We start from the raw sequence: 17,201 nt of genomic DNA, 5'->3' as shown, positions 1-17,201 counted from the left end.
AGATGAGTGATGGTGTGAGTGTGATTATTCATTGATTCACTCTCCCCCATCTAATGTAATCACTCTTTTAATTTTCATTTTCTCTTACTTTTTATGCCTTGGCCCTTAAGGGGTGAATTTTAAATATAAAGTTAACTAATTAAATCAAATTTTTTGTTCTTATTCATTTCATAAAATTATCAAAAAGTTCATTAAGGATGTTAAACCCTTATGAACTAGCCCAAGGCTAACCAAGATGGGGGGTTAATTGGAGTTTTAAAACTTTCTCAAACAAAAATCACAATCTTAAATAAAACTAATAATCACCAAAAGAAAATTAAAGTGTGGAAATTTAATGTGGAAAAATAGTAAGAAAGAACACACAAAAATTTATAGTGGTTCGGTCAACTTGACCTACGTCCACTCCCTATAGTCTCTCCTCTGAGTATTACACTAAACTCAGTGACTCTCCTTTTGCTCCCACAGCCAGGTGGAGAAGCCTGTACAAACCTCCTTTCTAGTGGCACCGGTGAGGTAGAGAACCCTACTCCTTTTGCTTCCTCCTAAAATAGGTAGAGAAACCTACTTCTTTGGCTTCCTCCTGAAGTAGGAAGAGAACCTTGATCAATTGCTGAAGTAGACCTCTCTCGATCCTCCAAGGAACCAGGGATGATGATCGGAGAAGATGACTTGGATCCTTGGTTGGAGAAACCTTTATGAAACCCCTCACATACTCCCCTCACAAGATCCTCTCTCTCTCCCTTACTCTCTCTCTCCTATTGGATATATCAGGTCTATATAATAGCAAAAGATACAATCTTAGGTAAACAAGAGGTCTTATATAGAAGAGCTCCAATTTTTTTCTTAATTTCAATGAACTGACATAATTGTCTAGAAGATCAGGTAGAGTATGGATGATTAAAGGACTTGTTTGTTCTGATCATCCAAGATGTAGGATATTATCCTATATGATTAGTTCAAAAATGTTAAGTATCATCAAGAACATCATCCTGATTGAATATCTGGATGAAGGAAAACTAAACTGATCGTCCAAGATGGTTTCACGATCATCCAGGATGATTAGTTTAAAATGTCAAATATCATCCAGAACATCACCTTGATTGCATGTTTAGATGATGGAAAAACAATTGATAGTCAAGGAAACATTTTAGATCATCCTAGATGATTAGTGCAAAATAATACACATCGTCCAGAATATCATTCTAGTAGTTTTGGAAGAAACTTTGGTTTGTTTAACTGATCATCCAGAATGATCTTGAGATCATGCAGGACGATATAATCGAGAAATCAAATCTTAATTCCTTCCCTTAATTACAAAACTAATTTAGTCATAATTGCAATGCATCGTCCAGGATGATTTCTTGGACGATGTCTAAAAATAAAACATGCCCAAAATAGATCTAGCGACTGATTCTTTTTGTTTTGAACATTTTGTCCAGGACGATGCTAATATTGTCCAGGACTATTTACTTAATTATTGTTGTCTTAACAATGATGCCCTAATTAGGGTTTCTATTTTTAACTGATCGTCCAAGATGACTCTTGGGATCATCTCGGACGATTTGATCAACAATAAAAAACTTTAAAAATTAAATCATCTCAGACGATGTGATCAACAATAAAAAACTTTAAAATTAGATAAAGTTTTTCCCTAAGTGTGTGAATGCGAGGTTACTTATCTTCATGACCCACTTTATTTATAATTGACTGAAGAAAAAAGTAAAAAAATACATACAATAGTTTACAGACTGATTTAGTCCTAATCTACCCAATTTTTAGGTGGCTTGATTTGTAATTGGCTTTGTGGACCTAAAACATTAGCAGGCAAGGCAGTCGTAGAAAATAGAAGTGTCAAAAATATTTATTATCTTCAAAATTATAATTCCTGAATCTAGATTCATAATAATCTCCCCCTTTTTTTATGATTTTAAACAAAAATATTGTGAGTCAAGATGTTTAAATTTTACTAAAAACAAAATACTAAACATAATACAATGCAATGAAAATACTACCAGTACTCCCCCTTTTGACATCACAGAAAGGAGGGAAAGGAAAAACAATAGAATAAAAACTGCCAAAAAGAAACAAGCTATATCAAATAAAAATAACACAAAAAAGAAAAAGAATGACGAAAAAAGAAACGATCAAAATGATAAAAGGGTTAATAACAAAGGTTTTTTTTTTTATAATCAAGGCATGAAAATGATAAATTCTCCATGTGATTGAATTAAAAATTTGAAAGAATCAATAAGTTAACATCGTTGAAATCTAAAAAATGATGGAACAACCAATCCCGGTAGCCCTAGCTCGGACTTCTCACAAGGCAAATTATCTTTTGAAATCAAAGATCTAACTCAGAAAAATAAATTGGATAAGAAAAAGAGATCCATTCAAAACTTGGTTCTTGAAAAATATCATATAGAATAATATATCAAAGTAATTAGTCATAATCATTATTTTCAAGCACAAGCCGTTGAAAATATCAAGTGACACATGAATTCTTCTAAGATTTAAAGGTTTGAAAGAGAAGGAAGCTTGATTTTTCTAGGCTCATTTTATGCCTCTTGTCAATTAATTGGTACACTTTTCTCATCTTTTTATTTTTGATACATTTTTTATATCTTTCAATTTTTTTGTTGGTCGTTATGCATCTTTTCGGTTTTTCTTTTTTTTGGGCTTATTTTATTCCCTTGTTATTCTTTTTTTTTTTCTTGCAAGCTAAAACCCTTTCAAAACTTTTAAATACTCTCAGTTATGAGAGTATCTTTTAGATATTAGAGAAGAAAAACTCACTCTCTAATATAAGGAAGAGTAAACCAAAGAGCATAATCAAATTCATATGACAAATGCAATGACAAGATTATAAAAGCTAAAAAGTGATTCAATGGCTTTAAATATTATTTATATAAGATATATTACTGTAGCAAGATAGAAAAGATCTTAATCATAAAGTCTAGTTGTTAATTTGAGATAGACTTTTATTTTAAAAAGATAAATATGCCACTATAAAAAGTTAGAGGAAGGGAAACAATCAACTATGTTTCTCCCTTAAACTTATTTAGGGATTTCAAATATTGACTACAAATTTTCAAAAATAAAAACAAGGAACAAAAGCATCATTTTAGCAGTGATCAAAGAAAAAAAAGAAGAAAATTAAAACAACATAAATGATAACATGAAAAGAATGGTAAAATAAATAAAAAAAACTAAAGTCAAGAGAAAGAAAAGGAAAGAATGAACAACATATCAAAAAATAAAATTTAGAATTCAGAATAGATCAATGCTGGATCACGGGCAGTGGCTGGATCACGGGCAGCCAAGAAATGTTGCACTAGGAAGACGTGACTCAGCCAATTGATGTGATGGTGACACCATGATGGCTGCATCATGTGTGGTACTGCGTTAACGAGTCGATGCATGCGGGCCAAATGACTTGAGCAGACTAGGCAGACCGGGCAGTCGGGTCATTCTGGGTCATTTTTGGGTTCTCGATTTAATCCGAACAAGACCCATTTTTTGAAACAAGTTAAAAACCTGAACCCAATCCTAACTCGCTTTGAGTTCGGGCCAACCCAAACCTAAAATTTTTGGGTTGGGTTTGGGTCAGGTTTTTGAGTTAGGTCTAATATTGATACCCCTACAAGATGCCTTAATTAGGATTTCTATTTTTAACTGATGATCAAAAAATATTTTGGATCATCCCGGACATTGTGATAAAAAAAAAAAGAAAACTCTAAAATCAGATAGAATTTTTCTCTAAGTGTGTGTGTGTGCAAGGTTACTTAGCATCATGACCCACTTTATGTATAATACTCTGTGTGCAAGGTTACTTAGCAGAAGTGTGAAAAATATTTGCTATCATCAAAATTATTATTCCTGAATCAGATTCGCAACATTATCAATCTATTTTTCTATATAAAATTTATCTAAGTGTTGAGCTTGACTATATTAATATGAGTGATTTATGCAATAAAACACTCACCAATAGGTAATATATAATAGTTTTCTAAAATTTATTTTTGTTAATAACTTGCCAATAACTAATTTTTGGTTAACTGATGAACTTGAGCCTTAATAAATAATGAAGTAGTTTATCAATAACACTTAATTTCTTGTAATTTGTAAAAGTTTTGAACAATGAAGTATTTAACTAAACCTAATATGAATAAGAAAATAAACTCGATAATAATTGAGAAGTGGTTTTAAATAAATAATATTTATAGGAGGAGATCCATAATTAATAAAAATATGATTCATCAAACGAAAACTTAGCTCTAAGATGACTAATGCTCACTATTTATAGTGATATTAACCGAGTTTGGCTATAATTTCTCAATACCTAAACTCAACGAATGTTAATGCTTTATTTCGATTCACTCTTCTTGATGTAAATTTTCTTTAAGTGGGTTAAGCCTTATGCAAGAGTTTCATATTAAGGGCGTTAACCACTTAAACTCACCATCTAAAGGTTTCTTTTGTGCTAATCATTTTAAATCTTATTTTAGGGGGAGGAGAGAGTTGTCATCTAGGGCTTGGTGAACTATTGTAATGATTGGTCAAACATTTGTTGGTGATATGCAAATGTAATTAATAGGATGGGTAAGTTACTCCTAATATTGGTTAGTTTTAAGCATTTTGTATGAGAGCTAGACTAGTTAGCACTTTTCATTTCCTATATTCCATTATTATTTTTTTAAACATAGGAGAATCATTTCTTAATTATGTTAACAACTAATAGGATCCTATATTTATTTTCTTATTGATTATGTATGTACAATCCCATTTGCATGCTAGGTTACTAAGGAATAACAAGCAAATAGTAACATCTACTTTCTTGAGAAGTAACTTGCATGATATAAAGTTTTTTTTTTCTTTTTTTGTTGGTAAGATAGCTATAATATTGATTCATTATCATCATAACCTCCATATATATATGGGAAACTTGTGCTATGTGTTCCACTAACAGGTTGGCATTAATCTATAGAACCACTCTTTTTTCCTCCCACAAACCAAACATGATTTCTATATAATTGGTTTACTTTACTAATCACTAACTATATAATTCAAGTTCCACATGTAATAAAACTTTAGTGTCTTGAGAGGGTAAGAGTGGTGTGAGTCTAATAGCTGAGGTACGAGTCATATATAGTGTCCATAAGCAAAAGTGGAAGGTATTCCCTACTTGCCTTTGGATCCTCCCAGTTTCTTCTTTAATAAATTGAGGATCTACTTGTCGTACTTTATTTGTTTGTGAGTGGTCGATGAAGTCAAATTTGAGGTGGATTCTTTATGTCTTGTAGAAGTTAACGAGGAATTTGACAATGAATTGAGGTATAATATTTATGATTGTGGTGAGAGGTGCATAATATCTATAGAGTATGTATTTCCATATAAAGTTCCAAAATACATTCATTATGGTCTTGACAAGATTACTGGCTATAATCCATATGTGAAATTATCCATCTTGTCATCTATGAGCTTTATCTAACAAATAAAAGGTAAAAGTTACCCTAACAAGTTAATATCCCATATTGTGAATGATCATGGTCTATAGATGGGACATATCTTATGAGAAGAATGTAGCATAATGGGGTTGTATTCTAGGCACTGGTGATATCCCCTTAAAAATTCCTCTATAATCTTTCATAAAGTTAGGTATAATTACTCTGGCCTCAAATTCACGGGACGAGGGTCTATCTTTTCTTTTAACTACTACAATCATTCAATCTAACTTCTATTCATATAACCACAATTTTATTTTCCCCAAAACATCTAAGGTAAAGTAAAGTCATCAATCTCATAAATAATTCTTTTATAATTATTAAGTAATTGTTATCCTATTTTAAAAATTTTTTGGTACTTACTTCATAACTTATTGTCTAATTCTTCAAATATTTTAAAATAGCATCTTTCCAACTCCCTATGTAACTACCTTCAATGAGTATAACTTGAAATGTAATAGTTAGTTGTGAAACTAGTTAAACATTTTAATGGCATACAAAGAGGTTTGGGGAGGGAATTAGTTTATTTAAATCTTTTTTTAAATGATTTTCTATTCAATTGTCAAAATTATATTATAGTGTAGAAGCCTTTTAATATATGAAATTACAACTCATAAAAAATGGAAAAGAAATACTATTCTTTTTGTAATTTTGGTTCTGTAGAAAAAGCAAATAATCAATTTTTTGTTCTTTCTATCTTTATAAAATTTTTATTTCTTTTTAAAAGAAATATCAACCCCAATCAACCATAATGTCTTTTCATATCATAATGATAAAAAAACTAAATCTTGAATGTAGAAAAATAAATATGCAATAATGTAGAGTTGTAAAAAGTAAATGCAAAAAGAAAAAAATACAAACATATGATGCACCCCTCTTTATTTATAATTGCACTAATCAATAGTGCCTCTCCTTAAGTCCACAACTAGGTGGAGAAGCCCATATAGGCTCTTTTCTCTACATGAATCTCTCCTTCCACCACCTTAGTCAGGCAGAATAATTTAAATCTCTTTCTCCTCCTTGGTGTGTTGGATTTTCCAGAACCCCTTCCACCTCCTTAGTGCATTAGAGTAGATAAAATCCCTTTCACGTCCTCATTTTGGTGGAGTAGCCAAAATTTCTTTCACCTCCTTGGTGTGGAAGAGTAGCTAAATCCCTTTCACCTCCTCAATGTGGCAGAGTAGCTAAAATCCCTTTCACCTCTTAGGAATGGTGGAGTAGCTAACAACCTTTAAATTTGAAGGCCTCTTCACAGAGCTTCCCTCGAGATAAACACAAACAGACCAAGAGAATAAGGGTGAAATTTGGTCAGAGAAACCATGTGAAAATATATTTAGCACTCTCTTGTACTCCATAAAACTCTTCTCCCCTCACACAAATTTACCCCTTCTCTCCTTTGCTTAATTCTCTCTCTTAAAACTCTCTTATAGAAGAAATCAATATTTAAGTATGAAACGACTATTTCAAACTTATAAAAGGAGTATATATAGATGACATCCAAAAAACCTATTTTTTTAATATGTTTCTTCTCTTTGTTTTGCATAATAGGAGTATCTTGAAGTACGATTAGTTCGTTCTTTGTAATATCATTAAGTATGATTAATTTAATCAAATAGAAAGTTTATACAGGATGAACCTCAGGATGATTAAATATCATTTAGATTGTTGATCGATTGATTACCTTGTACAATCATGGTCATACCATATCATAATTTTTAATAAATCTTGATTCAACTACTTAAACACAAGGATTAAATTAGACAAAATTTCTAAACATCATATAATAAGAAGTAGTTCATCCTACAAAATTAAAAAAAAAAATTCAAATAATTTTCTAAATAAAAATAAGGCTCGGTAGTATATTTAGTGATATGAATATCATACTAAAAACCAAAAATGTAAAAACTAATTCATAATTATATTTAATAACAAAAAATGTCAGAAAAGCTAAATTTATATTTGTCTAATGTTGTCAACTAGGACCTATTTATTTAAGGCACTTTAATTATTTTTTTAATGAAACAAATATAGCTTATAATTCTGTACGATTTTGATATCAAATAATATGATTAGTTATAACTATTTACAAATTAATCTCATTTAATTAAACAATTTAATAAAATTTTTATTATACAAATTATACAATAAAATCAAGATCGTTAAGTATGATCTTCAAAATATTAAAATATTTAATTACACTCTCCCATTCTGTATTTGCATGGATGCAAACCCAACATATACCTATTACAAATGTTAACTCAAGAATAAAAAAATAGAGTTTTTGAGACATATTGACTCACGCACTCTTTCTTGAGCTTTAATCTTATGATGGCGCTTTGTTTATGCTGAATTTGAAATGTTAGTAGGGCATAAGAATAATATATGCAAGGTATAAGGAAGAAGAAACTAAATAAACATCCAATATTATTTGGAATCATCCAAACATTAGGTGAGGCTCACGGATTATAAAAATCTCCTCCTTTTATGATGGTAAACATTGATTGTTGGAATTATAAGTTAATATTAACTTTCTGCTAATATGTCCCCCATACTACCTGATTCCTTTACAAAATAGTGAGAATCCATACATTCACTTCTCAGTTTTAAAAAAGAACTGAAGTGAAATAATATAATAAAAATGAAACAATACAACTAACATACATACTATTCTACTTTTTAACATAACCAAAAACAAGAACTACAGACAAAATGATAATGTAGAGTAAAAGAAAAAATATGAATATATAAATATATTATATATGATAATCGAGCATACAACAAATAACATTTTGAACTACTCATAAAAGGGACCCTAATATGGTGGTGGTGGTGGACGGAAGTAAAAGTGTACTAAAAAATATTGACCATAAAACCAAACATGATTATCCTCATGATACTGCTATATTAAGTGCTACAAATGATGCTAATAAGATGTTGCTTCCATGATATGGGATTTTATTTATAAATCTAATATATCAAAATGCTTTATCCAATAGTCAAGAAGTGGTGGGTAAAAAGCTAGAGCTGGAGCTAATGGTTTAGGTGGTGGTGATCCCCCCTTCACATCAAGACTATAATCCTCCTCTACGGGTTGTGCATCACATATTCTATCACTATGGAAAGGGTGGAAGGAACTATTTGTGTAGTGGACTAAGAAATGGTCCACTGGAGTAGGATACATAGAGTCATATTTTATATCTAGGATGTAGTAATTTATATATTAAAGTGCTATAGTTGGCCTATGATGTGCCCTAGGATCTTTAATGTCATTTTGGTTATGAATGTAGTAGATAAGCCTATTTGCAACATTTAATTCAATGCCAATCATAACAAAATAGGTGAATATTTATAGAAGTGGTATGATACTAATCTTATCACTTTGTTTTGGGAAACATGATTTTCATGAGGTTATGTTGAATGATACATGCATTTTAGACAAATGTGTTGACTAAGAGTGTTTCTAAGCATGAGATTTTCCTCTGTTCAATCATAATTACATACACTGCTACGGTATGAGGTTTTAATGTTATGGTAGAAATGTGTAGTTTTTGAAAATTTGAGTATGTGATTTTTATGGAGTGTTTACCTATGTAAGACTAGACTTAAGTGCATTCTAAATTAATTTTAAGCAACAATAACAACAGCAACATCAAAGCTTTGTCCCACTACATGAGGACAGTAGCATGAATACTTTTTCTCCATTGTGTCTGTTTAAAAGTCATATTCATATTTAAATCTAATAAAGAAATAACTTTTCTAATATTTTCTAACCATGAATTTTTAGCTCTATTTCTACCTTTCATAACATTTGTCAAATCTAATACCTCTACTTTCCTAACTAGGTCATTAGAAGGCTACTATTTTATGTGACTAAATAATCTAAGGTGGCTCTCTCTAATCTTATCTTCCACGGGGCTACTCAAATATTTTCACATATATGCTCATGTTGTATCATATCTCTAAGGGTAAAGTCACACATCCACCTGAACATCCTCATCTTTGAAACACTTAGCTTAGTATTATGCTTTTCTTTAATGGCCAACATTTGACACCATAAAGCATTGCAGGTTTCGCCACCATTTTATAGAATTTTCCATTAAGTTTGAGGGGAGTATTCTATCATACAACAAGCTTGATGCATTCCTTCGCTTCAACCATCCAACTAGAAATTTGATGATAATATCCCTATCTATTTCACCTCACTCAAAATAATAGATCCAAGATATCTAAAGTTTGTACTCTTATTAAGGACTTGATTGCCCAAAGTCAAAATCCCCTTACTAGGTATATTACTACTAAAATTACACTCCATATATATTAAGTTTTAGATCCACTCAAATGAAAACTTTAGATTCTAAGGTTGACCTCAATAATTCAATTTTACCTTCAACTCCCTCTCTAGTCTTCTCAACAAGAAGAATATCATTAGCAAAAATCATATACTAACGTAAATCCTCTTGCAAATGTCTAGTGAGATCATCCATGATTAAAGAAAAAATATATGGGCTTATGGCTGATCCTTGATGTAGTCCAATCAAAATAGGAAAATACTTGTTCGAACGACCTTGTGTTTGAACACAAGTAACAGCTTATGCATACATATCTTTAATGATTTGAATATAAGCATTATTAACTCCTTTCTTTTCAAAAACTCTCGAAAGCACTTTTCTTGGTGCTTTATCGTATGCTTTCTTTAAATCAATAAATATCATATGTAGATCCTCCTTACTCTCTCTATATTTATCTGTCAAACCTCTTAATAACTATATGAATTCCATAGTAGACCTACCTGTAAAGAATCCAAATTTATTTGGAGAAACAATAGTATCACACTGCAACCTACACTTGATTACTTGATCCCATGGTTTTAAAGTATGACACGTAAACTTAATTCATCTATAATTTGCACAATCTTATGTATTACCTTTATTCTTAAAAATAGTAATTAATACACTCATTCTCCACTCATCATGCATCATTTTAGTCTTCAAAATAATATTAAAAAGTTTATTGAGCCATGAAGTACATGCATCACCTAAGCATTTCAACACCTCTATTGGAATATCATCAGGTCCAACAGCTTTCCCACACTTCATATTCTTTAAAACATCTCTATAATCGATTTTACTATTACGTCTATAAAAATAGAAATATTTATTTTCATTTCGGGTCCTATGGTCACTAAAGTAAATTGTATTTTCACATTCTTCATTAAAATATTTAGAAAAATATCTCATCCACCTTTGTTGAATATCATATTCTAAGAAAAGTAGTTTAGGATCAACTTCCTTAATACACATCGCTTGAACTAAATCCTTACTGCTGTAATCTCTTTTTTTGGCTAACCTTAACATAAATTTTTCACCCTCCCTAGTATCTAATCTATTATATAAATCATTAAAAGCTACAATCTTTGCATCATATACTGCTTTCATAGATTCCATACATGACTCTTTATATCTTTCTAAATTATAAAAATTTTAACATATAAATAAGTTTTTATAATATATCATCTTATTTTTTTATATTTTCTTGCACATCTAGAGTCCACCACTAACTATTTTTACTATTAGTAGCTTTTCTCTTTAATACTCGAAGAACATTTTTTACAAAATTCTTAATATCACTAGCCACTTTTTCCCACATAATAATAGCATCCTCATGCACAAACAAAATCATAAGATCTAAAATCATTCTCTTAAAAATATTTTGTTAATATTTTTTAATTTCCCCATCTAATCCTAAAATAGTGTATTACTTTATTTTTTATTTTCTATTCTTTTATCTTAAAGTCCAAAACTAATAATTGATGTTGGGTACACAAATTTTCACTCAGAATAACTTTACAATCTATGCAATCTAAATGATCTAATTTTTTTAATAAGAAAAGAATCGATCTTGGTTTTACTATATCCATATCTATAGGTGATTAGATGGTGATGAGATGCTCATCTCTTTTCTTAAATAAGGTATTAGCAATTATAAAATCATAAGCTAAAGAAAAATCTAATATAGTCTTGCCACCTTCTTTTGTTATTCCAGACCCATAGCCACCATAAATGCTTTTAAAATCATCTACCACTTTACCAATAAGTCCTTTTAAATCACCTCCGATAAGAAATCTTTTTTCAAGCTGTATCTTTCATATAAACTCTTATAAGTCATTCCAAAGTTTTAATATTAAACTCATATCCAATCCTTATTGAGGATCATATGTACCTATCATATTAATAATCTTAGCCTCAATAACAATCTTTAAAGCTATAATTCTATCTCTAATTCTATTAATTTTTTATAACATTATCCTTTAAACACATATCTATAATCACACTACAACATTTATAGCATGACTCCTACCTGATAACCACAGTTTAAATCCTAAACTATCAATCTCCTTAGCCTTCTCTCCAACCCATTTACTTTCCTGAAAATAAAGAATACTTTTCTTCCTATAAATCATAATATCTATTAATTCCATTAATGTTTTTGTAAGTAAACCTATATTCCAAGTTCCTATACAAATTTTAGTTTCATCGACTAGCTTTTTTACATACATCCATCCTTTATGTGGGAAACCTTGCCTTTAGCACTATCCCGGGTGTCTGCGCAATAGTGTTTACACACTTATCATTGTATTCATGTCATATAGTAATTCTCTTCCAGGGGAATCTATAGCATTAACATAGTTTTTTGAAGGAATCAGATGAATATTATTTCATAAGTTTTATGTTGGCTATCAACTACCTAACACAAGTTTCCACTTTTTTCATCCAAGACTTGGGACCTAACATTGGCAGTGTTATTTGAAAATAATTTCAAGATTCAACAAAAATTCATTCAAAAATGTTGAGTGAAAAAGGATTGCTAGGGTGCTAAAAAATTGCAATGTGGTGCTTACAAGTTGGTAAAGTAGCCAAGTATTCATATTTTCTTGGTTTAAGACCTTAGAGGGTGTGATGGTGGCATACTTGTACCAGTGATAAGCAACTTCATCCTCTATTTATAGAAACCTATTGTCAAATAAATAATGTGAAAACTCCCTTAAAGGAGTAAGTTTCTTTTTCCACCTATCATATGGACATCTAAAGATAGGAAATTGAGGGACTTGAAAGCTTGGAGATAGAGAGGTTTATATAAGTGGTATGATTAAATTCTGAGATTTTCCTCTCTATAAATAAGCTTAGCTGATTAGAAAACATGATCTTACTTATACAATATGATCAGAAGAATACAAACTGTCATGTTTGAATTATTCAAAAAGTGGTTAACTCGTGTAGTATGATCAAGTCATCAAATTTGACAATCTTCATAAAATTATTTTCCCTAAGGAGTCATTTTTACAATCTTTGGCTAAACTAATCCTCTAGTATGAAAGCGTTCATAGAATAAGATTGATAATAAAGGATCATACTAATTGAATATAGATTGTCCCAACAGTAATTTCTTCATGTATTTTATAGTATGATTGGTGGTTCGTTCACATAGAAATATATAGTTGTTAAAATCTTCTCCTTCGATTAGAATGAGTGGTGATAATATATTGAGTTATGTTGATCGTACAGAATAAAAGGTATATAACATTATGATGTTAGGGAAAAAAATTTTTGTGTGTGTGATGATTAGGGTCAATTATATTAGTACATTTTTTCATAAATGAAAATATATAATAGAAAATAAATATAAATAAATGTAAATAATACAAACATATAGGGGCTGTTTGGTTGCCTGAATTAAGAGGGTAAAGTAAAACAAATACTGTGTGTGTGTGTGTGTGTGTGTGTGTGTGTATGTGTTTAGTGCGATAGTGTTGATTTAGATTTTTTGAAATATATGTTTTTTTTTGGCTAAAACCCATGGTGGGGACTACGCGTTAATATAAAAATCAGGTTATATAGTTCTTAAAGGAAATCATCAGCTCACTACTGCTCAAATGATCTACAAAACAAAGGTAAAGAAAACCTATGAGCCAATTATCTCTACTACCAAAAAATACAAGGAACCCTAATAACATTTTACTGATGCTAAAGACCAGCATCTAAAAAAGAAACATAAGAAAATAACCATAAAGTTCAGTCTTTCTAACAGAAAATTTGAAGGCCTTCCTGACCAGCTTCCTCTGCAAAAAAGAAAACTTCAAAAAAGAAGGCTACACACAAAAAGTGTATTAGCAAAACATATCTGAGAAAAGGAATAAGTAAACAATACATAAAATAGACCTAAGTGGAGCGAGTCTTAGAATTGAGATCATAAGAGCTCAAAGTACAATCAATAAACATAGCCTCATTAGGATTGTCCACAAGCCACTCAATCCTACCAAAAGCAGTTCAGCAACACCTACTCAGAGTCTCACTAACAAAGCATAGGTTAGAGATAAATAAATACTTGAAATTCAAGATAGTCCCAAACAGAGCATTATAAAGTGGAAAGAAGACAGCCACACAAGAACCAACAAAACAAAACTGGCACAACAACCTACTCCACACAATATAGTGATAGAATTCCAGCATATTCAAACCATCCTGGCAAAGACATCCAGGATCCAAAAAAATTGGTCTAGAAACTGCAAACCTGAGAGCCTAGGAGCCGCACAGAACAAGCAAAAATAGCATCCATAAAAGAAAGACTGCAGCCCGACAAAATCTCCAAAACACCACCAGGTAGGAGAGCAACAATGGGACAAACCCTCAACATCCACACTAAGAAAATCATTGTTCCCATCTAAATTCTCAAGAACAATAGCAACACAGAGGCCACCATACAAAAGTAAATCATGAAAAAAGAAACCCATAAATGTCAAGGTTAAAATCCAACAACCAATGTACCAGCCCCAACAAATGAATCCAGAAAAATAGCCCAACATCACATACAAAATAGCAACAAACCTACTCCCAAAAAATAGGAAATTCATATGACTAAACAGCTCAAGGAGAACCATATAGTTAAGTGTTAACATAGGGGAAACTACACGCATCAAGATAGGGCAGACCATTAAGATGAGTAGGTATAGAAGATTTAATAAAATAAGTAAAACAATCAAGATTACACCCATGATTAGGAAGCCAAGAAGCACAGAAGTTACGTGCCTTACCAACGTTAGAGAAAGAAATATTCAAAAAAACCAGCATCTTCTTAATTTCCCAAGCAATATAAAAAATATTCGGGCTACAGCAGACTTCCTCCATAACCTGAAAAAGAGTGACATTAAAAACCGAATTCACCTCAATGACCAAATTAATTAAATTCAGAGGGACGTAGAGTTTGATACCATAAAGAATGGCCATAGTAAGAGCATAATCAATATTACCATTATGAATAGGGCCTACGAAAGCCACAACCAAATGGCCATTGGAATCCCTAATCAAACCACCATAACCAGCACCATACTCCGAATGAAAACCATCAACATTAAGTTTAAATACATTAGGAAAAGGCTTAATCCAATAAATCACATTGATAGCAGCAGGAGCCTTCTTCCAACCAATCTCCAAAGAAGAGGTAATATGAAAGCAATTATTCAAGCTTTTAACAGTAAGCAAATTGACAGCCACAAGAGATAAGATCTTATCTTTAACCATTTGGATATCATTGAGGTGGTTCATCCTAACTCCATTGAACATGGAGTTGTTTCTCTCCAGCCAAATAAACCAAAGAATAAGGGAAGGGATAATATGACGAATGTGACCTTTAGTATCAACAAATAAAGACTTAAGTAAATCGTTAAGGGGAGATGAGCATTAAAACTATTAATTAAAACATCAATGTAGACCCAAGTTCTAACAGCCACAGGACCAGAGACAAACACGTGATGCATATTTTCAGTATGAAAATAACATTGGAATTTCGTGGAAAGATTGAAACCTTTTTTGATGAGATTGTCCTCCGTAGGAATAAATTTATGAAGAACTCTTCAGACAAACACAGAAATCGTAGAGGGGATGCTTTTATGCCAGATGTTAGCAAAATTCTTATCCAACTTTCCTTTAATTTTAAAAGAATGCCAATCATTCTTAAGATGAAATTCCCTATCTTTAGAAAAATCACACAGAATAATATCTTTTGAATTGAAATTAATAGGCAATTAGGGATAAAATTAGAAAGCTTCTCATAATCCCAACAATTATCCTTGAAGAAAAAATTAACTTTAACAGAAGTAGAAGAGGTAGAGTGCAATATAGAACTAATAGAATCCTTACCAAGCCATTTATCTTGCCAAAAAAAGATGCCTTCACCAAGCCCCCACGAAATAATGGGCTCCACCTTCCATTTAATCTTACAAAGCCTTTTCCAAACTTTAGAGTCACCAGGTTTAGACGAAATATTGGTAGGGTGATTACCCACACAATATTTAGAAATCATAAATTTAGTTCAGAGATTCTCTTTAGAATGCAACTTAAACTAAAGTTTAAAAGAAAAAGCCTTAGCAACATCAGAAAGGGACTTGCAACCAAGACCACCTTCAACCAAGACACCACAACATTTCTCCCAAGAATTCCAAGTAATTTTAGTAGAAGAGAGAGTACCCTTCCAAAAAAACTTATTAATAATCTTTTGAATTATGCTACAAACACTTTGAGTAGGAAAAATAGTTTGAAACATATAGATAGGTAAGGCGCCGAGAACACTTTTAATTAAAGTCTCCCAACTACCAAAACTAAGAAAGTTAAAATCCCGTGATAAAAACTTATTATGAACAGAAGTAACAAGATCATCAAATAAGAAAGTTTATCTTCTACCTTTAAACAAAGGAGGACCAAGATAGTTGATAGGCAAGTTAGAATGAGTAAAGCCAATAACATCTTTAACAGAAAGAATATGATCATTGAGCATCCTTTTAGAAGTAATAAAACAACATTTGTTTTACTAAAAGAGAGACCACTAACTCAAAAATTTTGAAAAAATACATGATTTTCTGAATTCTATTAATATTAGCATTAGTAAAAACAATGAAGTTATTAGTAAAACACAAATGGGATAAATGAAAGCCTCCCACACTTCTAAAATAAAGGCTAGGATTAAGTTCAAATAAATTGGAGAGACCCCTAGACAAAAATTAAGCCGTAATGATAAAAACAGCAGGGGAAATAAGACCCCCCTGCCTTATGCCATGGGAGTAGTTGAAAAACCGTGGTTAGAATCATTCAAAATAATAGAAAAATAAACATTTTCAACACAGTTTTTAACAAGATTAATAAACATAGTGTTACAACCAAAAAGATACAGCATAAAGTAAACGAACTTCCAACTAATGTTGTCATAAGCCTTGGCAATATCAAGCTTTAAAATAATATTACCCCCTCTAACCCTAACATCCAAATCTTGACTTAATTCTTGAGCCAAACCTTCAACCAAGACACCACAACATTTCTCCCAAGAAGCCCAAGTAATTTTAGAAGAAGAGAGAGTACCCTTCCAAAAAAACTTATTAATAATCTTTTGAATTATGCTACAAACACTTTGAGTAGGAAAAATAGTTTGAAACATATAGATAGGTAAGGCGCAGAGAACACTTTTAATTAAAGTCACCCAACTACCAAAACTAAGAAAGTTAGAATCCCGTAATAAAAACTTAATATGAATAGAAGTAACAAGATCATCAAATAAGAAAGTTTGTCTTCTACCTTTAAACAAAGGAGGACCAAGATAGTTGATAGGCAAGTTAGAATGAGTAAAGCCAATAACATCTTTAACAGAAAGAATATG

Source organism: Dendrobium catenatum, unplaced genomic scaffold (genome assembly GCF_001605985.2).
Source record: "Dendrobium catenatum unplaced genomic scaffold, ASM160598v2 fragScaff_scaffold_1634, whole genome shotgun sequence".
NCBI lineage: Eukaryota > Viridiplantae > Streptophyta > Magnoliopsida > Asparagales > Orchidaceae > Dendrobium > Dendrobium catenatum.
This window is presented reverse-complemented; position numbering follows the sequence as displayed.